This window comes from Macaca thibetana, chromosome 19, assembly GCF_024542745.1.
Source record: "Macaca thibetana thibetana isolate TM-01 chromosome 19, ASM2454274v1, whole genome shotgun sequence".
Classification (NCBI taxonomy): Eukaryota; Metazoa; Chordata; class Mammalia; order Primates; family Cercopithecidae; genus Macaca; species Macaca thibetana.
This window is the reverse complement of record NC_065596.1, coordinates 30,774,001-30,788,546: the sequence shown is the minus strand read 5'-3', so window position 1 is coordinate 30,788,546 and position 14,546 is coordinate 30,774,001. Positions and strand designations below refer to the sequence as shown.

Genomic DNA, 14,546 nt, shown 5'->3' with positions numbered 1-14,546 from the left:
CAAGCACCAGGCAGGAAAAATATTCTCCCTATTCTGCTAAAGAAACCTGCCCCTACTCTCTCTCTCTCTCTCTCTCTCTCTCTCTCTCTCTCTCTTTTTTTTTCTTAGAGACAGGTCTCATTCTATTGCCCAGGCCGGAGTTGGAGTGCAGTGGCACAATCACAGCTCACTGCAGCCTCAACTCCTATGCTCAAGTGATCCTCCCACTTCAGCCTCTTGAGTAGCTGGGACCACACGCGCGCAAAACCAGGCCCAGCATTTTTTTTTTTTTTTTTTTTTTTTTTTTTTGGTAGAGACAGGGTCTCACTATGTTACCCAGGCTGATCTCTAATTCCTGGGCTCAAGTGATCCTCCTGCCTTGGCCTCCACAGTGTTGGGATTACAGGCATGAGCCACCACACCCGGCCCCTACTCTCATCCACTGCCTCAAATGTCCCCATCACTGCCCCAGCACATCAATCACAGAAACAGTGGAAGATTTCTGTCTCCCCAACAGCAGGACTTCACCTCTGCCCAGCAGACCTATATTCACCTGCCATCCCCACCTGGCTCCCACATACCCCTGGAAAAGTCCTTCTAAACGCCCAGCTGCCCTGGAGGCATCCCTGGATCTGGTCCCAACAGACTCCTGCCTTTCCCTCAAGCCTCTCCCACGGGAATCTCAGGTCCGCTCAGAGGACCCACTTCCTCCCAGACCCTCTCCTCTTATCCCTGAGCCCAGCAGCTCCAGCTTCCAGTGACTCTTGGCCCTGAGGCGCTCAAGCCTCAAACGCTGGACCCCTGCACTCTGAATGCAGCAGGGAGTTTCTCCACCCCGTGACCCCCAAATCGTCAAGGCTCACCCCAGGCCTCCAGTGTGACCTGGATACACCAGACCCAAACTCCATCCCTGGCACTTTACCCTCACCCCCACTCACCCCACCCCACCCCACCCCACCCCATCCCACCCCATCCACTTCCTCTCCAGCCCTGTGGCCTTTGACCAGGAAGGGTTTGGGAGTTTTTGCAATCACCCTATGCCCTATGCCTCTCCTCCCTGGAGCCAAGAGTCCAAGCCCCCAGCCTTTTCCTTCCGGGGGCTGAGGAGTCCAGGCTCCCAGCCTCCTCCTCTCCCAGGACCCAGGAGTCTGAGCCCGCAGCCCCTCCTCCTATGGATGGGGAAGTGCAGGCCCCTCACCTCACTGCAGCCGGACTAGAGGTGGGGATGCTGAGTTCTGGAGATGGATCACAGCCCTGATGGGGCGGGCAGGGCCTGCAGGCCTTGGCTCCAAGTGGCCCAGCCTCTCTGGCTGCTCTACCCTTCCTCACCCAGCAGGAACACTCTGCCAGGGCTAATTACTGTCACCTGGGCAGGTGAAAGCACCTGCCCTGGGAGGGGCCAAGACTGCTGGGCTTGAAAAAGAAAAGCAGCCAGGGATCCGCCCTGGGGCAGAGGTTGGGGCCCTTGGCATCCAGCCGTCTGACCCTGGCTTCTAGCGCTGGGATTCCGGAGTCCCAGTACTCAATGCCCTCCTGTCTCAGACCCAGGAGTTCAGGCCCCCAGCCCCTGCTCCTACAGACCCAGGAATCCGGGCTTGCAGCCGCCTCCTCCCCTAAGACCCCAGAACTGCAGTCCTGACCCCAGTCCTTTCCTCCTCCAAGACCCACGAGTTCGGGCTCGCAGCGCAGTCCTTCCTCAGACCCGGGACAACCGGCCCCCAAGGCCCCTCCTCGGATCCAGGAGTCCGAGGGCCCAATACCCATTCCCCTGGACCTGAGCGCCTGTGTCACCGCCCCCTCAACTCGCAGATCCTCGGGGCTACCTGGGGGCGCCGACCGGAGCAGGGAGATGGGGAGAGGGCACGGGAATCCCGGTCCTCTTCAGGTGCGGCGACCTCCGCGGTCCAGCGCAGGGCGGGGCCCCGTCGCGTCACGGGGCGGGAGCCCAGCTCTGATGTCACCCAGCACCTGCCCGGCTGGGGACGGGGCGGGCCTGGAGCTTCAGGGCCTCTGACGGGGGCCAGGGGAAGGCGGGGGTTGAGCCTGTTGCCAGGTGGGCGGCGGCGGCGGCGCCAGGGGCTCCTCCCCCTTATGGCGGGCAAAGGTCGAGGGCCCGCAGCGGAGAAGGCTGAGGGTTCCCGGGATTCAAATCCCGCTGGAGCTTCATGGGCCTCAGCTTTCCCTGCTGTGAACTGCGGCCAGTGAAATTAGTAAAACGACTTTCAGAAAGTTCCCCAGCCCAGTGCTTCATCATTAATCTCCCTGAGCCTCAGTTTCCCACCTGCGGGAACGGAACAACAAATCCGTAGACGGTAAGAGAACCAAAGAAGAGAACAATGGTATTCTGTCCTGAGCTTCAGTCTCGGGAGTGAAATAAAGACTACATGGTGATAAGAGTACCTACTATGTGTGGGGTATTTTCTCCTCTTAGAACAGCTCTTTGAGATCATAACATGATTTGAGAGAGGGAGAGACTGTCTCTGTTGCCCAGCTTGGAGTGCAGTGACATGATCATGGCTCACTGCAGCCTTGACCTTCTGGGCTCCAGAGATCCTCCCCGCTCAGCCTCCCGAGTAGCTGGGACGACAGGGGTGCGCCACCACGCCCGGCTAACTCTTTTACTTTTTGTAGAGACGAAGTCTCGCTGTGTTGCCCAAGCTGGTCTCCAGCTCCTGGGCTCAAGCGATTCTTTCGCCTCCACCTCCCAAATTGCTGGGATTACAGGCCTGAGCCACTGCCCCCGGCCTAGAATAATCTCAACAACCGATGGCATAGGGGCAATCAGCATGTCCATTTCTCTGATGCGGAAACTGAGGCAGGAAGGGTCAAAGTAAGGCACTCAAGGCCACACAGTATAAGAGGGAGGTCTGGGATTCAAGCCCAGACTGTTTTCTGCCATTCTAAAGAAGGGGGTCTGGGAAGAACTTGTAGCAGGTCCCTAAGACATCAATTTCTGCGTCCCAGTTGTTGATACTACCAGCCTGCTTCCCCATCTATGCCACAGGGACTGACGCTTTCCTTAGGGGGACTCCTGTGGGATTGAAAAGGTTAAAGGACCCAGCACGCAGTTGGTCTCCGGAGTGTTCTTCTCCACAGGTCCCCCTGCAGTCACCAATTCTGTCCAGTCTCAGCCTCCCCCTCTCTGTATAATGGGTACAATATAACTCACCATGAGTCAATATGATAAAGAAAGGAAATTATTTAGTAATAGAAAATAAAAGCGTCCAAGTAAATCGATGGTTCTCAAATATGTCCTTCGCCACCCCTCCGCCTCTTCCAGTCACGACCCCTCTTTCTGGCCCCCGATTCTGACACTTGAGAACAGAGACATGTCATGCTGGGGGCGGGGGACTGGAGGCGATGACTCAGGTATTAAAGCGGCCGAGGTTCCAAAGACAGCCTCAGTTTCCCCTTCTGCGGAACAGGCCCGGGGCTGCCAGCTAGGACCCCGACCCGGCCTCGCACACGGCGGCAACTGGAGTTGGGGGAGTGTAGACGTCCCGCCCCCCCACCTCCCTCGCCGCCGTCCCGCTGCGCGCCCAAGGTGAGTGCCCGCGTCACCTCCCCGCCGTCCCCGGCCGCCTGCCCGGGCTCCCGGGCCCCGATCGCAGCCCCCAGGCTCCAGCTTCCCCTGGCCCAGTCCCGTTCTGCCACCCCCGGAGGGCTGCCAGCCGCGGGCACTCACCGGCTTCCAGGGCCCTCCCGAGGCTTCGGCCTGGGGAGAAAGAGGGGCGGGTCCGCAGGGACAGCCCCGCCCCCACGAGCGCAGTAGGGGCCAATCGGCTCCCGCTGCGGCAAGCTACGGCCCCGCCCCTGGGGGACGGGAGCCGCCAATCAAAAAGAGCGGCTGGAGGGCGGGGCCAATCAGAAGTTGTCGAAGGGTGCCAGCCGTGGGAAAAGAACACGGCCCGAGCGCGGAGCTAAGCGGCGCGGTCGGGGGTGGAAGCCGAGGCCTGACGGGCACGGGGCGCCACCAATAGCGAGGCACGGGGGGCGGCCGGGGGCGGGAGGCCCAAGGGGCCCGGGTGAATGGGCCGCTTTGTGCGCAAGGCATGAATGGGGGCCTTTGTAAGGGCCGGCGTGGGGGGGCCGGCCGAAGGCCGGAATGCCTGGGTCCCCCGGGAGCCGGCGGGCAGGAGAGACAGGAGAGAGAATTCACTTTTGTCGAACATAGACCATGTACCAGGCACCCTCCCAGGCTCTCACCCACCGGGGAGGTGTGGGCCGTGATACCATCAGAATAACAATGATCGTTTATCGAGCACCCGATGTAGACCGGGAGCTGTGCTAAGCGCGTTACCTGCATGATCTCATTTAATCCTTACAACGAAGCCCTTGAAATTGGTGCTATTAAGATTTTCATCTTCTAGATGAGGTAACCCCAAGCTTAGAAAGAGGGTGCTAATTGCAGAAAGTCACAGAGCTGGCCGACGGCAGAGCAAGAACTCAGATCCAACCAGAAGTTGTGCTTTTAACCGCCATGCTATGCCCTAACGTGGTAATGATTCCCCATTTACAATTTACAGATGGGAAAACTGAGGCTCAGGAGAGCCAAAAGACTTCCCAAGGTTGGAAGGGGGCCGTGGCTCACACCTGTAATCCCAACACTTTGGGAGGCCAGGGCAGGAGGATCATTTGAGCCCAGGAGGTCAAGACCAGTCTGGGTAACATAGGCCCCACCTCTATTTAAAAGGAAAATAAAAAGAGCCAAGGGCACGAAGGAATGGCTCCACTGAACCCGAGGTGGCCTACCAGCCTGGCTCGGCTGCTCAGCAGCTGTGTGGGCTCAGGCCAGTTGCTGGACTTTTTTGAGATTCCATTTATTTCCACACTCGTAAAATGGGAGTGATGGACTGTCTGCCTTCACCCTTGCCTTCCCTACAGTCTACTCTATTCAGATGGGGACTTTCCTCTGTTCAGAGCCTTCCATGGCTCCCATTTCACTCAGTAAAAGTCTAAGAATTCACCACGGCCAACGAGGTCCTGCAGAATGTGGCCCTTTTGCTCTCTCTGATCTCACCCCCGGGCCCTTCCCTTCATACTGCTCCAGCCACACTGGCTCAATTTCTCGAACACTCCTGAGGCCTGGCGCTGCCCCCAAGGCCGTTGCATTCTCTGTTAGGTCCACCAGGAATGCTCTTTCTCAGAATTTTCATGACAGCCTCCCTCCCACATCATCTGTTCTGCTCCAGTATCACCTCTTCCAAGAGGCCTTTCCTGGCCATCCTATATAAGACAGTTCCGCTCATCACTCTCTCTCGCTTGACCCCACGTTGCTTTTTCTCATAGCACTGGGAGTGTTTGCTAATTTAGCTGTTTATCATCTATCTCCTCGCTAGAATTTAAGTCCCACGAGGACAAAGATCTTTATTTTGTTCAGTGCCGAATCATCAGTGCCTGGCACACAGTAGGTGTTTAATAAGTGTTTGTTGAATAAATAGTAATGAGTGCTTGTATTGAGTGGATTAAGTGAATTAGTGCATACAAAGCTCTTAGTACAATCCTGGCACTGGGGGAAAGGCTGAATAAGAAAATACTGGCCAGGAGCGGTGGCTCACGCCTCTAATCCCAGCACTTTGGAAAGCCGAGGCGGGCAGATCACTTGAAGTCAGGAGTTCGAGAGCGGCCTGGCCAACATGGTGAAACCCTGTCTCTACTAAAAATACAAACAGCATTCAGGCATAGTGGCTCACACCTGTAATCCCAGCTACTCAGGAGGCTGAGGCAGGAGAATCACTGGAACCCGGGAGGCAGAGGTTGCAGTGAGCAGAGATAGCACCACTGCAGTCCAGCCTGGGTGGCAGAGCAACACTCCATGTCAAACAAAAAAGAAGAAAGAGAAGAAAAAGAAAATGCTGATTATCATGACTATTGTCATTTATTGTCCTTCAAACAGCATGCAGGAGAGAAACTATATACATACGAAGTCTAGTGTAGGAGAAAGAAGCCAGAGAAAGATGAAAGGAAAAGTTGGGAGATAAGAGATGGGCAGATACAGAGACAAGAGAAGCTAGAGTTGGATGCTGAGGGCAGACACAGATTCAAGCATCCAACTCCCAATGCATTTGCTCAGCAACAGCAAAGGTGAATCACAGGACAGTCCCTGCAGTCATAGTGTCAAGAGTGCCATGGCTTTGAGATTGCCACAGCCACCTTCCACTTCTTTGCAGGTGGGAAACTACATCCTGGGTAGGAAAGGACCTTTCTGAGAGTACCCGCAGTGATAACACAGCTCATGGTTGTGAGGTCTGATTGTGCGCTGGAAACATGACCGTCATTATGTCAGTGCATCCTCATGCCAGCCCTGTGAGGCTGGCACGGGCACTACCCCACTTTATAGGCCAGCAACATGTCCCGGGTCTCCTGACTGCTGCTAGTGGTGGATCTGGGCTCCAACTCCTGTGGATCAGACCCCTGAATCTGTCTTAACCAAGACAGAGCTGAGGGCTCCTGTCACTCTGGCTGGAGTGTTCTCCATGGAAACATCCTACAGTAAAGCTAATGAGTGCTGCTGTGTATGGAGTGCTGACTGTGTGCTGGACATTATGCCCTTTTATATATTAACTCATTGGATCCTCTCCACAACCCTACGAGGCTGGTGCTTTTATTATCCCCATTTGATGGATAGAAAACTGAGGTCCAGGCCAGGCACGGTGGCTCACCCCTGTAATCCCAGCACTTTGAGGAGCTGAGGTGGGAGAATCACCTGAGGCCAGGAGTTTGAGATCAGCCTACCCAACATGGTGAAACCCTATCTCTACTAAAAATACAAACATTAGCCAGGCGTGATAGTGGGCGTCTGTAGTCCCAGCTACTTGGGAGGCTGAGGCAGGAGATTCGCTTGAACTCGGGAGGTAGAGTTTGCAGTAAGCCAAGATTGTGCCATTGCACTCTAGTCTGGGTGACAGAGTGAGACTCTATCTCAAAAAAAAAAAAAAAAAAAAAAAAAAAAAAAAGAAAAGAAAGAAAGAAAAGAAAAAGGAAAAGAAAAGAAAACTGAGGTCCAGAGACATGAAAGTCCTGTTCCCAAGGGCGCTAGGAAGGAGTGTGGACTGGGACACAACAGAATTTCAAACAGGGAAGAAGGCACTGGGGACCCACATTTTAATTATACTCTGCCTGGTAACTGGTGATGTCAACACTACCCCGGGCTAAATCTACCTGGCAACTTGTGATATCATCATGCCCACCCAGGTTCTAAATTGACCTCATAATTGGAGATGTCATTAATTCTGCTCAGTCTATGAGTTGACTGATGACATCACTGAGTGATAGTAATGAGCTTTCTTTTGCTGAGGGCATTCTATGAGCTGGACGCCTGTATCAGTACTTTGAAAGTTGCTGGTATTTATTGAGTGCTTACTGTGTTCCAGGCACAGTTCTAAGCCCCTTCTGTGTGTTAAATCCTATAATACTCCTGAAAACGCTAAGTGGTAAGTACTAATGTCAAACTCATTTTACAGGTGAGGACACTGAGGCACAGCTGGCCAAGGTTGCACAGTTTAAAGACGGCAGAGCCTGCATTTCAATCAATGTGGTCTGCACAGTTTAAAGGTGGCACAGTTTAAAGGTGGCACAGTTTAAAGGTGGTGTGGGCTACACAAAGCCAGCAGAGGGAGGTTGAGACCCAGAAAATCAAGTCCAAAGGAGGCATTCTACTGCCTCTGAGTTCTCCATCTGTCCTCCATCCAGTCCTGCCAGAGAAGGTCCTCAGGATAAATTCCAAACTCAGGCCGGGTGCAGTGGCTCACACCTGTAATCCCAGCACTTTAGGAGGCTGAGGTGCGTGGATCACGAGGTCAGGAGATTGAGACCATCCTGGCTAACACGGTGAAACTCCGTCTCTACTGAAAATACAAAAAAATTAGCCAGGCGTGGTGGCAGGCGCCTGTAGTCCCAGTTACTCAGGAGGCTGAGGCAAGAGAATGGAGTGAACCCGGGAGGCGGAGCTTGCAGTGAGCCGAGATCACGCCACTGCACTCCAGCCTGGGTGACAGAGACTCCGTCTCAAAAAAAAAAAAAAAAATTCCCAAACTCATTATCTCAGGGATCAAGGCCACCCCAGCAGCCATTCCTCTCTGAACTCCAGACACTGGGATCGTTCACATTAAATTGTGAGTCCCTGGCTGTCCAGGGCTGATCCCTCTGTGGGCCCTGTGGGTATCAGCTGCAGCAGAGAGGGAACCCAGACCATGAGGGTGCATGGGATACCACGACGGGTGTGTGCTGGGGTAAAGGAAAGGGGAATATGGGGGCCTTCTGAGCCGCCAGGGAAGCTGCATTCCCACCAGCTGGCGCAGCCCCCAGACACAACCTTGTTTTTTTTTTTTGTTTGTTTGTTTGTTTTTTGAGACGGAGTCTCACTCTGCCGCCCAGGCTGGAGTGCAGTGGTGCGATCTCAGCTCACTGCAAGCTCCGCCTCCCGGGTTCATGCCATTCTCCTGCCTCAGCCTCCCAAGTAGCTGGGACTACAGGCGCCCGCCGCATCGCCCGGCTAGTTTTTTGTATTTTTAGTAGAGACGGGGTTTCACCGTGTTAGCCAGGATGGTCTCGATCTCCTGACCTCGTGATCCGCCCGTCTCGGCCTCCCAAAGTGCTGGGATTACAGGCGTTAGCCACCGCGCCCGGCCTAAGACGTGACCTTGTTATGCAGAATCAGAGTAAGGAGCAGCACAGGTGTGGTGGGGAAGCCAGCAAGGAGCGAAGCTGATGAAAATAAAAAACTGTCAGGGCCAAAAGACAGGATGAGAAAAAAAGAAACAGAAGATAAAAAGCTGGAGCTGAAAGGGGAAGAGACAGGGGAACCAAGGACAGGGCAGCTTTGTGGAAGAGAGTTTTGGGGGGAATTTTTTGAGCAAAAATAAATTAGGGAACAGCTTCCATGCCTGGTGGAGGGAAAGGGGCCTGAGTCTTACTAGAGAAAAAGGAGGAAGAGGGGGTTAAGTTTGGCCCTGAGTCCTGACTGCAATCCTGCCTGGGCATTTTCTCTGTAGCAAAGACTTGAATGGTTCCAGTATTTTATTTTTGGTAGCTGGGCTGTTGTTTTCCTGCATGTGACTCGGAGCTGGAACTGGCTCTGAGACAAGAGCAAGCTGGCAACCCCGTGTGGGTCACAGATGAGTGACAGGTTCAGTTCTGCAACAATTATTTTTTGAGTGCCTACTGTGTGCCAGGCATTGTTCTAGATCAGGGGTCAGCAAACTTCATGTAAAAGGCCAGACAGTAGATAGTGTCAGCTTTGCGGGACAGAAGCCTTGGCTCTAATTGTTCCACGCTGTCCTTGTAGTATGAAAGCAGCCAGAGACAATATGCAAATGATAGGTGAGGTAGTGTTCCAATAAAACTTTATTTATACAGACAGGGAGAATGTGGCCAGTGGGCTATAGTCTGTAGTTTGCAGACTCCTGTTTTTGTTTTTGTTTTTGTTTTTGTTTTTTTGAGATGGGATCTCACTCTGTCACCCAGGCCAGAGTGCAGTGGCACAATCATGGCTCACTGCTGCCTCAACCTCCTGGGCTTGAGCGATCCTTCCAACTAAGCCTCCTGAGTAGCTAGGACTATAGGCACTTGCCACCATGCCCAGCTAATCTTTTTTTTTTTTTTTTTTTTTTTTTGAGACGGAGTCTTACTCTTTCCCCCCGACTGGAGTGCAGTGGCATGATCTCGGCTCACTGCAACCTCCGCCTCCCGGGTACAAGCGATTCTCCTGCCTCAGCCTCCCGAGTAGCTGGGATTACAGGCACGAGCCACTATGCCTGGATACTTTTTGTATTTCTAGTAGAGACGGGGTTTCACCATGTTGGCCAGGCTGATCTTGAACTCCTGACCTCGTGATCCACCCACCCCAGCCTCCCAAAGTACTGGGATTACAGGCGTGAGACACCATGCCTGGCCCTGACTAATTTTTTTAAAAAAAGATTTTGTAGAGACAGGGTCTCGCTATGTTGTCCAGGCTGGTCTGGAACTCCTGGGCTTAAGCGATCCTCCCATCTTGGCCTCCAAAACCGTTGGGATCACAGGCATGAGCCACTGCATCCCACCCAGACTCCACCCAGACACAGAGGAGGTGACAGGTGCAAAGACATGATCCTGGCTCTCACAAAACTCAGATATTAATCTACTCCCTCCCCCAAACACACCAGGTTCACTCCTGCCTCAGGGCCTTTGCATGTGCCATTCTCTCAACTGCAATGCTCTTCCTTTGGATAATCTCTTGGCCCTCTTCTCTCCCCCAAGTCTTGCTCAGCTATCACCTCCTTGGTGAGGTCTTCCTTGAGCACCCATTCCCCTGGACCCCTGACACCCTCATTTGGCTCTATGCTTTATTTTACCACAGCATCCTTCTTCCAATCTGCCTTATAATTTATTTATCATCTCTATGTTTATTGTCTGACATCACCACTAGAATGTCAGCTTCATGCAGAAGGGGATTTTTGTCTCTCTTATCCCCTACTGTGTTCCCAGTGTCTATAACAGAGCCTGGCACACAGTGATGATCAAGAAATATGTGTCTCGTCTACCATGCTTATTACTGGGGTGATTAAATAATACATACACCAAATCCCTGTGACATACAGTTTACCTATGTAACAAACCCTCACGGGTACCCCTAAAAGTTAAATTTTAAAAAGAGAGAAACATTCATTGAATAAATGATCACGTTCTCATGGTAGCCACAGACACCGAACAAATAAACATACAATTACAGGGCAAAATTGCAAGTCTGGGTCAGGGCTGTGAAGAAAATAAAAAGGAGGGTAATAGAGGCAAGGTGGCTGGGTATTATTTTAGAAAGAGTTCGGAAAGGCTGTCTGAGGAGGTGTTGCTGGGGAAGGATCATATGACAGCTGATACTGATAAATATATGAATGGATGCATGTGTGACTGAGGAGTGGATAAATAAATGGATGAATGAAAGGGCAGATGATCATTTGAATAGATGGATGCATGAATGAATGAATGAATGATGAATGATATACACAATGAATAAATAAATAGGATGGATGGAAGAATCGATTAATGCATAAGTGCATGAACAGATAAACATACAGATGGACAGAGGGACAGATGGGCAGATGGGTGGATGGATGGATGGATGGATGGATGGATAGATGGATAAATGGATGATGGATGGATGGATAAATGGACGGATGGATGGATGGATGGATGGATGCATAGACGGATGGATAAATGGATGGGTGGATGGATGGATAAGTGGATGGATGCGGCCGGGCGCGGTGGCTCAAGCCTGTAATCCCAGCACTTTGGGAGGCCGAGACGGGCGGATCACGAGGTCAGGAGATCGAGACCATCCTGGCTAACACGGCGAAACCCCGTCTCTACTAAAAAATACAAAAAAAACTAGCCGGGTGAGGTGGCGGGCGCCTGTAGTCCCAGCTACTTGGGAGGCTGAGGCAGGAGAATGGCGTGAACCCGGGAGGCGGAGCTTGCAGTGAGCTGAGATCTGGCCACTGCACTCCAGCCTGGGCGACAGAGCGAGACTCCGTCTCCAAAAAAAAAAAAAAAGTGGATGGATGCATGGATAAATGGACAGATGGATGGATAAATGGATAGATGGATCGATAAATGGATGGATGGATGGATGGATGGATGGATGGATGGATAAATGGATAGATGGATGGACAAATGGATAGATGGATGGATAAATGGATGGATGGATGGATGGATGGATGCATAGACGGATGGATAAATGGATAGATGGATGGATAAATGGATGGATGGATGGATGGATAGATGGATAGATGGATGGATGGATGGATGATGGATAATGGGTAATGGATAAATGGATGGATGGATGGATGAAGGAATAAATAGTGTTTCATGCCTTTGTGGCTTCGCATATGCTGTGCTTTCTGCCTGTTACTGCCTCTCTCCATCTCCCCATGTCAGGAAACTCCAGGCGAACTTCCCAAGGTTCAAAGTGTGTTATGGGTTCCCTCATCTCACTCTCCTTTCATCCCATGCCCTGCCACGGCTTGCACACACTCTTCACACTGGGTTGGGATGCTCTGTCTCCTGGCACCTTTCCACACTAGCAGCCCTTCCAGGGCTCAACCTGCATCTAAGTCATGTCTGTGTCCAGCCTGACCCAGCACAGGGCACATAGGATGATGAGGGCTTGCAGGGATGTGTGCTGTGCATGTGGGTGAGGGATGAAGTGGGTCTCTGAGCCTGAGGGCTGGGGCGGCAGATATCTGTGACACCATCATTGTCTGCGGGGTCAGGGGGCGGTCTGCAGATTTGAGTGGGGATTTGGGGTGTGTTCGGAATCTGGGTGAAGGGTCTGAGAGGAGACAGGTCTGCATCTCTGGCATCTCATTTGGTCCTTGAAATCCCCAGACTCCAAGATCAGGATATTCATTCATTCTGTGTAATCTTGAGCAAGCCCTGTCCCTCTCCAGGCTTTAGTAAATGGGAGAGGGGGGTCAGACTAGCCATTTCAAAGCTTTTGTTCAGTGCTGACCTGCTAGGAGTCCATGACCCACTCTGTTCCTCTCTCTGCTTGCCCTGGTCACCCTGAATTGTATCCCTCTCCGCCTCCCCTACCAGCTTGGAGGCACTAGAGGACAGGGCTCGGGTCTGACCCATCCCTGGGACTAGTAGCTCCACATAGGTCCGAGTCGAACTCATGCTAGGTCCCTGGGATCTCCCCGCACAAATCTGGAACACAGCATGCCTCAAGGGAGGGTCTTGACTAAGAAAATGCAAGGAAGTATGACTTTTTGTTACCTGGTGAGCTTCTACTCATACTTCAAAACCCAACTCAACATTCCCCCTTTGAGAAAACGTCTGTGACTCCTCATGTTTGACCAAATAATAACAGCTAATACTTTGATGATGCTTGAGCTTACTTATACATACGTATTGAATCATTTAACTCACCACAAGCCTCGAGGGTTAGGTCCTGTTGTTTCACTCCCTTTTACAAATGGAAAAAAAAAAAAACTTCTAACAAATAGAATAAGGCAAATGCAATGGGATGTCGATTCCATGATTAGGTTATAAAACACTATTACTTCTATCACGCTAGCTGACCCTCTCCCTCCTCTCCGGTTTGATAAAGCAAGCTGCCATATTGGAGAGATTCGTGGGGCAAGGTGATGACGGTTTCTGACCCATCAACAGAATGCTGAGAAACTGAATCCTGCCGATAACCACGAATGAGCATGGAAGCTGATCCTTCCCCAATCGAGCCTTGAGACCACAGCGCCAGCCAACACTTAAATTTCAGACTTGTGAGGTCCTGAAGAACAGGATCACTACAGCTACTTTTGTTTTATTTCATACGGGGTCTTGCTCTGTTGCCCACGCTAGAGTACAGTGATCCAGTCACAGCTCATTGCAGCCTCAACCTCCTGGGCCCAAGTGATCCTCCTGCCTCATGCTAAGTCCTGGGATCTCCCAGCACAAGATCTGGAACACAGCATGCCTCAAGAGAGGGTCTTGACTAAGAAAATGAAAGGAAGTATGACATTTTGTCACCCGGTGAACTCCTACTCATACTTCAAAACCCAACTAAACGTTCCCCCTTTGAGAAAATGTCTGTGACTCCTTATGCTTGGCCAAATAATAATAGCTAATACTTTGATGATGCTTGAGCTTACTTATACATACATATTGAATCATTTAACCTCCTGAGTATCTGGGACCACAGGCATGTGCTACCATGCCCAGCTAATTTTTTTTGTAGAGATGGGGATCTCCCTATGTTGCTCAGGCTAGTCTTGAACTCCTGAGCTCAAGTGATCTTGAGCCTTGGCCAACCAAAGTGCTGATTATAGGTGTGAGCCACCATACCTGGCCCACTACAGCTATTTTTAAAACATTATTTTATTTTTGAATTAAAACAATTCTAATTAATTACACAAGATGGAAAAAAATCAAGTGATAGAGAAATGTTTCCCTTGACCAATATCCTCTATTTCACTTAACCAACAAAATGTACCTCTCACACCTGATAATGTTTTGGTGTGGATTTTATTATGAAGAATTCATCATCTTTTAGCCGGGCATGGTGGCAGGCTTCTGCAATCCCAGCTACTTGAGAGGCTGAGACAGGAGAATTGCTTGAACCCGGGAGGCGGAGGTTACAGTGAGCCGAGATTGCGTCACTGCACTCCAGCCTGGGCAACAGAACAAGACTCTGTCCCCCAACCACTCCCCCCCCCCAAAAAAAAAAGAATTCATTATCATTGGAACTGGATGCTAATTCTAGCTGCCCTTATTGGGAAGTTGTATGTGGTGGCACCATTTTATATATTTTATACACATGAACTCATTCAGACCTTGCGTCAGCCCTGTGAGGCAGGTACCATTGATAGTCTTGTTAGAGATGAAGAAACTGTGGCTGGGAGAATTTCAGGTGTCATTCCAGCTCACATAGGTGGAATGGCAGGGCTGGGATTTGAACCTAGGGAGTCTAGCAACCACTCTAATGTTCTCAGAAGGTGCCTCCCCACCCCTGAGAGGATCATGGTTACCTCTGGGTCCCCAGTCTTTTCCTGGGCAGCTCACTCAGAAGGCAGTTTTCTGGCTTGCACCCAGGG

At 51.5% G+C, this 14,546-nt stretch overlaps 1 protein-coding gene across 5 annotated transcripts in view; it reads right to left on the bottom strand.

Moving 5' to 3' along the window:
- The window catches only part of MYH14 (myosin heavy chain 14), a 105,824-nt gene extending 102,102 nt beyond the window's left edge, over positions 1–3,722 (bottom strand). For 2 of the 5 annotated variants that reach the window (XM_050771438.1, XM_050771439.1), the window contains exon 1: positions 3,665–3,721. The gene's annotated coding sequence lies outside the window, so the exon portion shown is untranslated. Of the gene's footprint in view, positions 1–1,802; positions 1,920–3,664 lie in introns of those variants that run through there. The other 3 variants (XM_050771436.1, XM_050771437.1, XM_050771435.1) reach the window with 2 other exon arrangements.
- Positions 3,723–14,546: the final 10,824 nt, after the last annotated feature.